A 13,668-nucleotide genomic window follows, 5' to 3' on the forward strand; every position below is an offset into this window, starting at 1 on the left:
CCTCCCACAAGACATTCCAAAATTTCGAAATGGAGGCGATCTAAGGAGAGAATTGGCTTTCCATACTGTAAATCAAAACAAAAACAGAATATGCAGCGGATTAAAATGATCAGATCATACCTTCTTGATGATAGAACCTTCTTGGATAAATCACGTGCTTCCAGGAAACTTCTTGATGAACCAACCCAGCAGTGGAGTGATATCACAGATTGAATATCACCCACACTAACCACAGTGTCAAAGACTTGATCGTTGTGTTTTTGGGAGAGAGTCAGTGTATGGGTTGAAACAGACTCAACGTTGTTTCTCTTGGATTACCCATAACCATATAACAAATATTTAATATATTATAATATCTATCCATATCAGTTAAGATACAGATAATATCTAATATATATTATATCTATCTATATCAGTTCAAACTGATAACGTCTGTTTCAAGAGTGGTTATCCTAAATAGGTTTGATTTCAAAATCAAAACCTATTTGGATAAGGATTCAAAATCAAATTTAATGGTCATGCCACATGGGCGCCCATTACTAACATCTCCCACTCGCACATGAGTTGGCATGACACTGCCACATCTCTATCTCAATCTCCCCAAAAACGAACAATCTCATACTAGCCAATGCACCGTGCGACCGCTGAGAACACCTGCATGTGGGAGCTCTATACTAGAAACTCAAAATGAGCCAGCATAGAGACATCAACCCAAAAAAAGAAAAGAAATAGTGTCTCATATACCCCAGACCCATCTAATTACACCGGTCCAAAAAACATCTCTAATCCCTCAAAAAGAGCATGTTTGACCCTCTCAATTCTTGCAATATATTCACACTCAATTCGCCTCTCATACAGAGCGATGTGAGTTGCCGGCAGTGAATATACAACAGTGGTGTAATACTAGATGATCTTCCCTTTGCACTCATGCCATTTAGTTTAGGATTGACCGCTTTCCCAGTGATGTCCCTTAAGGCCGAATCATGCATGACCGCAGGCAACATACCAAAGTAGCAGAATATCAACCCCTTACCTTATGACATAGTCAAAAGTCACAAAAGGGTACATAAATGAAAGTCATATCAATAATGACACGTAAGACTCACACGGTGAGGAAACAGGGATCCATTCTCTCACCTCATTACTCGGTCGCCAAGCACATATAGTATGAATACATGCTACGGTGGAGTAACTCTTCCATAAAGAGTGATGTCATACTCGATACACCGTACAGATATTAGTCTAGTCGCTTTCTAGCGCTTAACCCGAATTCTCTATTTGCTCGCCTTCTAGGCGCCAAATGAGATCTCGCATCTGGCTAATCATAACAGGCACAACATGGAAAGTGGGTACTAACATCCATGTTTGGTCCTTAACACGACCTCATCTTGGTTATAACCAAGGCGACATACATAGTGGATGATTTAAGCCTCTCTTGGCTCCGAATAAAAATAAACCACCAGTCTCATCCTTGCTCGCTCCCAAGCGTCAAGGGCGATTGCTCGTGTGAGTGAGCCAATCTTGCCTGCTGACATCATCATTTGCTAATCATTATGACACAAACCGTAATAGTGTCAACATCCCATCATCTCAAAATAAGTGATCGATCTTAAAAAAAATGACCACAGCTTGCGCAATTATAGATTCCAAACATAAGCCTTATCAGCACCTCTTGCGATAAGTATATACAACGGAATCCACCATGTGCGCCTCACATGAAATAATTTAAGATCACTACCTCTTGCGCAATAACCTCTCTAAAGATATTTTTGGTGACCAATTTGCGTTCATTCTTAATGCGCCCAACTAGCGCAGATGCGCCCAACTAGCGCATTGAATTTTACAAGGACCAAATTAATATGCTTCTAATAAAGCATTTTATCCACAGTCTAATGAGCAAGGTCAATGTCTGAACAACTCAGTTAACCATTTATCAAAGATAACACTTATCATGCCGAATACGCCCACATAGCGTACTTTAGGCTCCCACAACAAAGAAAAGATCAAGGAATATAGGTCATCTGTTTCTCCCAAAGACAATCTGAGGATTCACTCAATAGCTAAGGCTCTGGCTTTTACCGATAGGTAAGTCAATGGATTTGCAATTTTGCATCTAGAATCATTCTAGGATATTCTCTATGTAAGTCATCGAAGACAAACCGAGAATTTTCCTAAAACAATCCCTAAGGATCGTACATCCGAGCATATAAATTACATCACCCATGTCCATCATATCTAAAATAGAGGACTGCCCACCCTAGATGGCGACTACCTTATAAATTCCTGGCTCATAATGACTAAGTAAGGAAAAACTTCTTTTGGACCATTGATCATGCCTCAGTGGTCTTCATCGATCATCGTTGCCCTATCATGGCTTGACGAAATCTAAGAACCACTGTTTGGATAACTGCTTTAGGCTGTAAAAGATTTATTGGAACCAGCAACCTTTTTGCGCTCCTAACTTTTCACCATAAAAGCAGAAGGTAAATCCCTACGGATCTACTTATCCAATTCTCTAATGAGAAATCAGGTCACAATGTCCACAAATCAATGTTCCGAACTTATGTCAATTATAGCCTAAGTCAAAATAACCTCACTCCCCAGGAGGAAGTCTTCTCATGGTCTACACTTTCCTCAATGGTGCGACCATTCGGTATCTAGCGAGCCTTATGCCTCAACAATGACTATCCAAATTACGCATAACTTTATAACAGTTTTGCGTCATAATAGAAAGTCAACCAAATTATAAAAAATGGTTAATCCTCAAAGTCTTTGTCTTAAACTGCGCAACATTGATCCACTTTCAAAAAATAGGGGACTAGAGCCTTAGGCATTATCCTAGGCTCTTTATCATCTTGCGGAGCAATCATGAATGTTTCCCTCTCAATCACCCAGTGATGACGTGGAAAATTTTCACATTTGCTACCACGCAACTAAGAATGTAGAGTATTCTTCTCTAATGGAGTAATCCATTAGTAGACACATCGCTCCCACTGTCCCTAGGATATTGGAAATTTCTTTCCATTCTCAACTAGGCTACATAGAGCGCTATGCTTGGAATTCTCCATCTTATAGAGTTCCGAAAACTCTATTCACGTCACCTTTACTAATAAAACTTTATGTGACTTAGTTACACTACCACAAAGCTGCTTACCTATATGCACATGACCCGGAGGGTTTGCATGACCGCATACAATAATGCGCCACACGACCCTTTGTGTTTACAAGACAGCATACAATAATGCGCTATAGAACCCTAGGTCTTAACTTCGCAATCTTATGGGAAGTAGAATAAAGATAAGCTGCTTAATGGTTACAGATCGCCCATAAATGGCTCTCTGCTAACCCATTACTCAAAAATGGAGTGTAAAATCTGATATGGAGGGCACTTAGTTAGGGATATAGGCAACAAACTAGTGCAATTCCCAATTGGGAAACATTTTGCGCCATTATCTACCTAACATTAACAATATTTAATTCCTTATCTCTACTACACCAGTGTGTTGTTGAGTACTAGGAATAATCAATGTTCTAAGCATCCATCTCTCTTCACAGAGTTTTTCTGAAAAAATAACTCAAATAGATACTCGCCACCTTGGTCAAAACTAAAAGCACAAAAAACTCTTATCTAATTGATCTCGACCTCATATGTGCAATGTCAAAAATCATCTCAAAACTTTTGACTTATGGGAGATCAAATAGTTTTGACTCAGATGCGTATCGTAATCTATAAATGTGTCGAGATTGAGGCTTAGCTATTGTACCCTCACACATATCTAGTCACAAAATATCATAGTGGACTAAATGCGCCAAAACAAATGACCTTCTGCGGCTTTCCTACTTACTTGTGCGCACCCATTGCGAACAAAGTTACACATTCACATGAGAGCAGGATGTCATAAGCGAGTGGGCCCGAGAAGGCCTACTCAAACCATCGTGTCATCATCTCATTAATGTGATTAAGTATAATAAGCCACTGGTTCATGACCAATGTCATAAACTAATTCCAATCATCTTAATGTGTGAGTTCTCGAAGACAAGTTTTAAAGGTTTAGGCCCAACTAGGTAATGACTCACGACTAAGTCATATTCACTAGATCATAAGAAGGATGTCATGGAGATATCAACGGCGCCTAAGTCGCAAATTTAACTAGTAAGTGCTAATCCCCTGCACCTTCAAGTCAATTTTATTCTCCATACACTTTAATACATCTAGTTGAAAGATGACGATACTCCTGTTGCCATCTCTATTTCTCGCTTCATAGTTACTTGCAATTAATTCTACTATCCACAAGAAGGAGAGAATAAGCTATCAACTATGATAGCTCCTGAAGTAACTTAAGCGCGAATTAGGCTAAAGAGTCTAATTCAACACAATGCTCTTACAAGCGATGCGTTAAATTCTTAGAGTCATAACAACCTTGTCAGCCTTAACCTTTTCATTACTATGCTGCAACGTTTGCGCTTAGTGGTAAATGTTATTCAAAACGTTAGCCTAGTAAAGGAATCACACAAAGAAGCACCTCATCCATGTTTCACACTCAAGTGTGGAAACAGTAAGTGTCCACACTTAGACAAGTTGGCAATGCTAATAGATTTTGCAGCCACTAAGCGCTAATCTTTTCACTCAGTGTTAATAGATTTTGCAGCTTCTAAGCGCTAATCTTTTAACTTCACGTGATATTTCAACGCACACTATTATAGTGCATGAAATTTCGCTCAATCCACTCCCAATAATTGGGTAGAGAGCAAAACACTGCTCGTACTGGCTACTCGTCTTACACTTAATGACTAATTTATTTAAGCTCGCATTTCTTGGATGACGTGACTCTTGAATGTTACTTCATCCAATGATGTAACATTATTTACAAGTCAAATTACAAAGTCAATCCGCGCAGCTCATTAGTCAAGATCATATACAGATCTATTGAGGGCTTACTAATTTCATAACTCCAAAACTCGCCAACCAAAACTATGTAGCGTGCCGCTAACTATAGCGCACACATTAGTTTTTATTGTGCCAAACAAGGCAACAAAAACACGGCGACTTTGAGTCATGTTTCCTTACTTTGGCTCAATTAAGGTTTGACCTAAAGTCTCCAAGACTTTTTCTCATCTAAAGAATGGGATTAGTTTGTTCACATTTGAACATCTCTACTAAGTCTAGGTCAACCAAATTAACTTCCATAAGCTAAATCAATTTAGAGAGAAATTCGCATTGGGATTAATTTGATTAGCATAATATAATTTTGCCGCAAAAATCTAAATTAAATAGTGACAATATTACACAAGTCGCAAGATCGAAAATCCGCTATGCTCGTAATCATCTCTTGCGCCACAAGTGACAATTATCCAAAATTTAGTTTAATTTATGCGCAAAATATTGGTTTTCGGGAGTTAATCTACAAAGATTTCTCTCAACCGAATAACCTCCCACTGACTATGGCATATACAAAGCATGATAAATTCCATACAATAGCATTTTAATGTAAATCTACAAATAACTCATGCTATATTTATTTAATAATGGAATACTAATAAATAAATAAATAATCATGCTCTTCTAATTACAACATATTACAAACCCAAAAAAAATATGCTGTATTCAATATTTAAATTATGCCATAACAGAAAGTACATCATCCTGAAATTTTCTAGAATTTTCTGGTATTTTCTGGAATTTTAAATAACTAATTAAACACACATAAAATTAGAAATAAAAAATCCAGAAACTAGTAAACAGAAACAATATTCAGATTATGCCATAATTAAAATGTACATTGTTCTGAAATATTCTGAAATTTTTCTGAAATATTCTGGAATTTTAAATGACTAATAAATACACATAAAATTAGAAATAAAAAATCCAGAAACTGATAAAATGAGACAATATTACCAGTAGATATTAAAACATTTCAGAAGTCCACAATAAAAATTTCAACCCCAGAAAATTAATCATGCAACACCAGATGCATTTTAAAGCAAAAAAAAAATGCATTATTAACACAGGAAAAATATTACATATTTTTGTAAAATTTTCAAAATTTTACATAATATAGAAAAATTAATTCTGAGTCTAAGGGTACCAACCATGCTTAAAACAAAGCTATAACGAATAAATTATGGCCAATTAACGCAATTCAGAATTAAAAAACAAACAAACAGAGCCTTAGAGCCAAGCCAGCGCGGAAAAACGGCTCGGCTCGGCTCGGCGCCGCTCAGCGCAAGTCGGCTCAAGGATCGGCTCGGTGCGCGGCTCAGCCTCGGCTCGGCGCGCGGCTCCAGCACGCGGCGCGCGTGCGGGCGCGGACGGCGCGCGTGCGTGGACAGCACCGCCGACGCGCGCGTGATAGCGCGTGCAGGCGCGTCAGCATGGCATCCGGCGCGTGTAGGCGCGTGGAAGCGTGTGGGCGCGCGTGGCTTCGGCGTGGTGGCGCGTGACTGCCACGCGCCGCTTTCCAGGGTGCTGACTGTTCCGATTTTTGTACTGCCGGACTCCTTTTTCCAAAATAAAATCATTTATGCTCTTAAAAATGACATTAATGATCATAAAAATAAAATATTTTGTATCTCCACATCTTTTATAAATATACACATGATAAAAGAAAGCACGAAAATATCCATCATTGGCTCTGATACCAATGTAAATCAAAACAAAAACAGAATATGCAGCGGATTAAAATGATCAGATCATACCTTCTTGATGATAGAACCTTCTTGGATAAATCACGTGCTTCCAGGAAACTTCTTGATGAACCAACCCAGCAGTGGAGTGATATCACAGATTGAATATCACCCACACTAACCACAGTGTCAAAGACTTGATCGTTGTGTTTTTGGGAGAGAGTCAGTGTATGGGTTGAAACAGACTCAACGTTGTTTCTCTTGGATTACCCATAACCATATAACAAATATTTAATATATTATAATATCTATCCATATCAGTTAAGATACAGATAATATCTAATATATATTATATCTATCTATATCAGTTCAAACTGATAACGTCTGTTTCAAGAGTGGTTATCCTAAATAGGTTTGATTTCAAAATCAAAACCTATTTGGATAAGGATTCAAAATCAAATTTAATGGTCATGCCACATGGGCGCCCATTACTAACACATACCTTTGACAATTTTCACTGAACTGAACAGTTATGAAACCAAACAGCCATCTGGGTAATCCTATACTTTTCCACACATAATTTCTTTCCACTCCAAACCTCCACCAATAATTTTTATTTTTATTTTTTGTAGTCACAGAGCTCCATCTTAAAATGATGTAATTTCCTTCATCTTCATTGTCAACCTTCAAAAAACATTTTTCAAATTTTCTCAAGCGCCTTTGTCATACTTGCAGGAATTCTGAATCAAGACATGTAATATATGGGCAAGTCCAATAATTTTGATTTAATTGAAGTAATTCTACCTTTCTCAACAATTGGTAGCCCGGTTTTTAAGTCTTCTCCCAAGAGCGTTCCAAGATACAAGAGATGGTTCCTTGAACTGCCTTTTTCATGAATAATTCTGATAATCCAACTCCGCATAACCAACTTTCTTGAAAGTTGATCTTTAAACTCGAAATCCATTCAAAGCATCTCAAGATCTCCTCTTTGCATTTGTCAATTCCTCTTTCATATTGATGTTCTTTCAATGGCTATCAATGACTTAGATTTGTGTAAGATTTCTGAAGACTTCGATCTTTAATTCTGAGAAATCAACAACGTCGATCATTTGTAGAAACCAACTTCCTTGGCATAAAATGTTTTTGACGATATTACTTTCCACTTTGCTAACCATCCCTGAGATTAGGATTGCCATTTTAGTTCGATCCTCGGGGCTCGTTCATACCTGTCCAAATGGAAAAATTATTCGATACTCCTGGAACATTACGTGGCCATACTCCAAGCCCATCATCAATTACCAAGCCCCATGTTATTCCCCTATTCCCAACATAAATTATGGACCCTTACGTCTCTCCACCAATCAAAACCTTATAGAACACCACGTGTCCATACTCCGGGAGTACTAAATAATCACCCATCCAAATGAGATAGATTTTATCCGACTCAACACTTATGTGGGACAGGAGTGGATTATATTTTGATCACCCGCAATAGAGATGGGGCGGGGACGTGTATCATCTCCCCGATCCAAACCCGACCCGATATAACTAATAATATATATATATATATATGTATATATAATATAATTATATATAACAAAGGAATGTTAAAAGTCTATGGTTCTGTTTTAATATAAATAAATAATAATCACTCTTTATATATATGGAAACAAGAAAAATTGTTTTAGTGGGTTAAGGATTTAAATGATTTTCATTTTTTTTGGCTATTTGAAATGTGGTAGGGTATCCACGGGGGTGATGATGGGGTTGAAAAATGCCACCCGTAATGGGGGCAAGGGCGAGAGTGGGGTTTAAAAGCGGGACAAGAGCGAGGGCGGGAAATGACAAACCCGCCCCAAACCCACCTCATGGCCATCCCTACCTCAGACTTTCCAAGTAACAAACTTCATTTTAATTAGGGTAAATTATGCAAATGGTTCTTGTAGTTTACACGATGTGTCAATTTGGTTCCCATTGCTTTATTCTACTCGATTTTGCCCCTTAATTTAGTAAATTGTATCATATTGGTCCAATAAATAATAGCCGTTAGGTTTGTGTTGGCTTTTTGGCTTTTCGAAGGGTATTTTTGTAAATGTGAGCGTGCCAGCAAGGATCAATCAGTCCTTACAGAAATTGTGATTGCCAACCAATTACCAGACGATTGTGTTTTAGTTCTTTCAGCCTCAATGAAGAGGACTTTTACTGGTGGCTTGACTTAGGAGAAATTAAGAGAAATAACAATTAATATGAAGAACAATGGAAGTATTTCATAAAAATAAAAAACTTACAATAGTCCAAACTCAGCCTCGAAGAGGTTTACAGCAACAGTCCACTTGATTCTACTTGAGACTACTCCTATGAATTGAAGTGCAGTGCAGATATGTAAAGTGCAGGTATTGAAAGTACAGGAATGTAAAACTGGAAAGTAAAATATGAAATAAAGACTGGTATGTATGATCTGAGTTCCGTCCTTTTTTCCTGGGGGTCTCTCTGCTATTTATACTTGTCAAAGATGACCTTCGAACTGCTCTTCGAACCGTCGAACTGCTCCTCCATGATCGCTGATCATGTTGCCTTAGAAGTAGCTCTATTATGCCACCATTTGCAGTTAGGCTTCCCTCCTGTATTTGAATTTGAATATGAGTAACCGTTGAAACCACGTCACCTTGCGTTTCTTTACTGATCCAATGTTGCTCAGACCATGTGAGAACCAATTATCATCACCACGTGTACGATCAGGACTGTAGACTTAAATTATTTTCCAATAATACCCTTATTCTGCCACGTGTCGGATTGTAACTGGCTTTTACAAAATATATAGCTAACATTACCCCCCGCACTAATATACCCAATACTTGGTGATATTAGTGGACCAAGAAGCTTTTCCCGCGCTTTTGGATCGTGTATGGAATTCATCTCCAGGAAACATAACCGTCACCTATTTGATGATTATTTGCATTAATTCCCTTTTGATTCTGTTGGATATCCCAACACCTTAGTATTCGAACAGACCATGGCTAAACCAACTCCCCTTTCTACTGATCAAGCATACGAAGAGTCATTGGGTAATGCTGATCCCCCTCGAAAGAACCTCCACGCATTCATTAGCTACCTTTATCCACCTTCCTATATTCAGGTTATGGATGCCTTTGCAAATTATCATCCTTTGGACCACGAATCTATTGCCCTTAAGACTTCGATTCGACAAACTACAGCCATAGATACAAGAAGTTCTTCCTCTGATTCTTCCTTGTATTTCGAACAAACTGCTTTCGATCCCTTGATTCAGCAATTTGCAGCCATGGATTTAGGAAAAAATTCTGCATGGGATGAAGCTACAACTTCTTCATCTCCTGGGGCCTCTGGCTGGACCAACTGGTCAACACCTGAGACTTGTGATTTGAGGGAGCGAATCAATCACCATTTCGTTGAATTCACTGACCCTTTGGAATTTCCTTCCTACGCTCGAAGTTCAGTGGTCTATCCTTATGTGCCCATTGACCAACGACGTAGCTTGGAGGAGAACTTGCTTGTGGCTTGGTATACATCTTCTATACCTACGAAGATAATGCCTGCTATCCGGCGCTCAGAAGAAGCACAAGGGTACAACCCATCATTCTTAGCCAAGAAGGCGAAGATCTGCTCTTCTGACTGGCTTGCTTATATTAATGCCTTTGTTCCTTCCGCTCCCGCGCCATCTCCTATAATGGAAGCATCCACACCTTCTTCTCCATCCTTTGAAGCTGAAGCATCTACATCCTCTTCTTCACTGTTTGAAGCAGAACCATCCACTCCGTCTCCTCCTCCTACTTTGTCCTGGACGGAGAAACTAAGGCTTGCCCTTCCAATGGACAAAGTTTTCCCACCTTACCAACCTCCGTCACCCCTTTCTCCAGCCGAGCGAAAGCAAGCTCAACTTTTGCTCGCGGCTTTCTCCCACCTGCCCTTCAACGTTCTTGAGGATGACATTCCTCTTAAGAACTTTCGATGGGCTTGTGATGTCCTGACTAGGGGTTATGTCCTCAACCCTCTTGCCCAAGCAGAGCTTCATTTGTTTTTGGACCAACTTCCAGTGCTCCTTTATTGGCATCGGAATTCCATGGTCACCATGCAATCTTTAGATCAACTTTCGTCTCTGCGAATTCAGGCCCAGTATGAAGCAGAAAACTTCACCGAAGAATTCGACGACTTCAAGAATAAAGATTCTGCATATTGGGATGATTTGATCGTAGATGAATTGGAACAAAGATTGAGGGAGGAGGCTTTTGAAATAAAGGCTGAAGAGCTCTATTATGAAGTGAGAGCACATCAGCTCATGCAGCCAACTCTTGAAGAAATAGAAGATATAATAAAGAAAGAACAGAAATTCATTGACCATTGTTGGACTAAATTTCATGATCTTGTTATCTATTCTATTCCTTATTTTTATGAACTTGAGTTTGTACCCAAATGGGGTTATTCAATGTAATCTCTTTATCTTTAATACAAACAAAGTTCTTTTGCACTCGCCATTGCTCGACTCTGCTTCCTTTTATATTTTAAAACTAATTTAGAGCTTCGAATTGGACAACCTCATCCTTCGAATTATATATTCAATCATTTTCTTTTAATGATAATAATGAAACACTAGAAGGAACCAATCATGTCTTTTTCCAATTCCTGGAGTAAAATTGACAATTCTGGCAGATATTATCTTAGTGCTTCGATTTCAACAACTTTACTCTTCAACACTAACTGTAACCAATATATGGTCATGGTTGATATAGCCAATCAATTTTAAACTGATCTCTTTGGCTTCGAAGGGCAACCTATGGCAATTCCTTCTTGCACATATAGAAACCAATGATTGGTTTTAGATGTTTTGAACAGTGCCCCTCTTCTTTAAAGAGTCCTAGGGTTTGCTTCGAATGTTGTCACTTTGACTGATAACCTTCAAACAGGTCTTTGGACTTTTTGAAGTAGACCAATACTTTGAGCATTCAAGCATTTTTAAGCATGTAGTATGCTTCGAAGTCGGCTTTTGCATTTTGAAACCGTTGTTGTTTGAAATTTTAGCGCCAAAATTTGGCTTCGAAGCTGGCATCAATGTGCTTTTCCCTCCAGAAATTATCGACGTTGAAAGAGATTCCTTGTATTCGCACGTTTTAGTACTTAACGACTTACGAGATATATTCCCGAACACAAAAGTTATTTAAAACCTTTTTACTCTGTGCTCCGGAATTGCTTACGCATTCAAACCCCCTTTAGATTTCCATTTCTCTCTACTCCCTTCTATATTTTCCGAAAAAACTCACTATCAATGGCTTCTTCCTCATCAAAAGTTCCGACCATAGAGCGCGTAAGCTCATCTGTGGCTTTGAAACGACTTATTGATGCTGAATGTGAGAAATACAAGGGTGATGAGAAAAGTGTCATCGATGGGCGTATCTTTATCCCTCGTCGCCATGTGCAGCGAGAGTACGTGCTTGGGCCCATTTTCAAGGAGATCCCTTCTGAGCTTCCCACCCTATATCCTCGTTTGGAGAATCAATGTCTTCTGTATGAGGGTGGTCTCGACTGGAAAGGTTGGAAAGTCAATCGTCCTCACCGATGCTGGCCCACGATGAGACCAGAGTGGCAAGAATGGTACGACCGGGTTGTCCCTGCTAGGACACTGGACCTTCAAGAACTCTGCCTTCTCGATGCTCTTCGACTATCTAGGGTAACTATCTCAGAAGACCCTTTTCTAATTCCTGCTGCTTTATGTTTTTGGAACCCTATTTTCAATTTCTTTCAATTTAGGTGTGGGATGATGGCTCCCACTGTCCTTGACATTTGCCATCTTTTAGGAGTATCCCCTATTGGTACTCCCATTACCCCAGATTTCCCTGATTTAACAGTCCCTTTCCTTCTCCCTTCTTTTACTTCCTCTTATAGTGATTTTGTTAGAGCTGAGAATAAAAAAGAGGGCCCGGTAACTGATAGGGAATTCTTTTCCTTCTTGTTATACTGGCTTTGCAAATTTCTCTTCTGTACTTCTTCCCAAAGAATAATGTCAGAATTTGCTCCTCTTGCCAAGGCCTTCGTCTTGCGGAAACGAGTAGCCTTGGCCCCATATATCTTAGGCCATACATATAGAGCTTGCTCTCTCTTTTGTGAAAAACCCTTAGATGCTAACCAAGGGGGGCCATTCTGGATCCTTCAGCTTTGGCTTTTCGCCTACTTCACCGACTTACAATCCAAATGCCTCAAATTTTCTGGGCCGTTTTCTTTTACCCATGGCATAAGATTGGCCAATGCTTCACTCTATCCCTCTACTTTTTCCTTTTATTTTTCTTTCTTTCATCAGCTACCAGCCACCCCTCCTCTTCATTACTTCCGTCCCTTCGAATCCAATATTGGCCCAACTTGGTTGAATAATTTCCTAAGTGACAAGCTCTGCACCTTACCTATTCATAAGGAGATATGGGCTTCTCTTCTAATTCCTCGAGAGATATTCATCGGGACCACCAATCCTAGAGCTTATAAATGTATAGCTGAGCCCTATTGTCCTGCCCAATTTGCTAGACAATTTGGTCTCACACAAGGGGTCCCAATCCCTCTCTGTAGCAACACCAATCTGAGCCTTACTAAGAGGGATTTGAAGGTTCGAAAATCAAGGTTAGAAGAGGCAACCTTCAAGTTTATGGATGATTTGGCCAGTTTTGAGTTCACCCCTTTCTCTCCTCAAGGTACTGAATTGAAGAGATATCAAAATTGGTAGGTGAGCAACATGGAGGTTTATTTGGCTATCCCCTCTCAGAACCTATTGGAGGTGCTGGATGTGCCCAAGCCCAAGGGAGCTGAGACTGTCATTTCTTCCACTGTTTTAATTACAATACCTGCTACAACTCAGTTTACTTCTGCTGCTTCAATTCCTCCCAGAGTCACCCGAAGTATGTACCCCTTTTTCCTTTTCTCTAACCTCCCCACATAATGCTTGCTATCTTATCTCTAATCCTTCTTCTATGAAGGTGGTCAACAACAAAAGAAGAAGAGACTCCTTGAGCTAGAAAAGGAAAAAAC

The 13,668-nt window shown here is 39.3% G+C and overlaps 1 protein-coding gene across 1 annotated transcript in view; it reads right to left on the reverse strand.

Annotated features, from left to right (window-relative positions):
• Positions 1-7,234: 7,234 nt before the first annotated feature.
• The window catches only part of LOC114313143 (uncharacterized), a 31,763-nt gene continuing 25,329 nt past the window's right edge, over positions 7,235-13,668 (reverse strand). The window contains exon 5 of the transcript XR_014336242.1: positions 7,235-7,850. The gene's annotated coding sequence lies outside the window, so the exon portion shown is untranslated. The remainder of the gene's footprint in view (positions 7,851-13,668) is intronic.

This window comes from Camellia sinensis, chromosome 7, assembly GCF_055761805.1.
Source record: "Camellia sinensis isolate YWXY chromosome 7, ASM5576180v1, whole genome shotgun sequence".
NCBI lineage: Eukaryota > Viridiplantae > Streptophyta > Magnoliopsida > Ericales > Theaceae > Camellia > Camellia sinensis.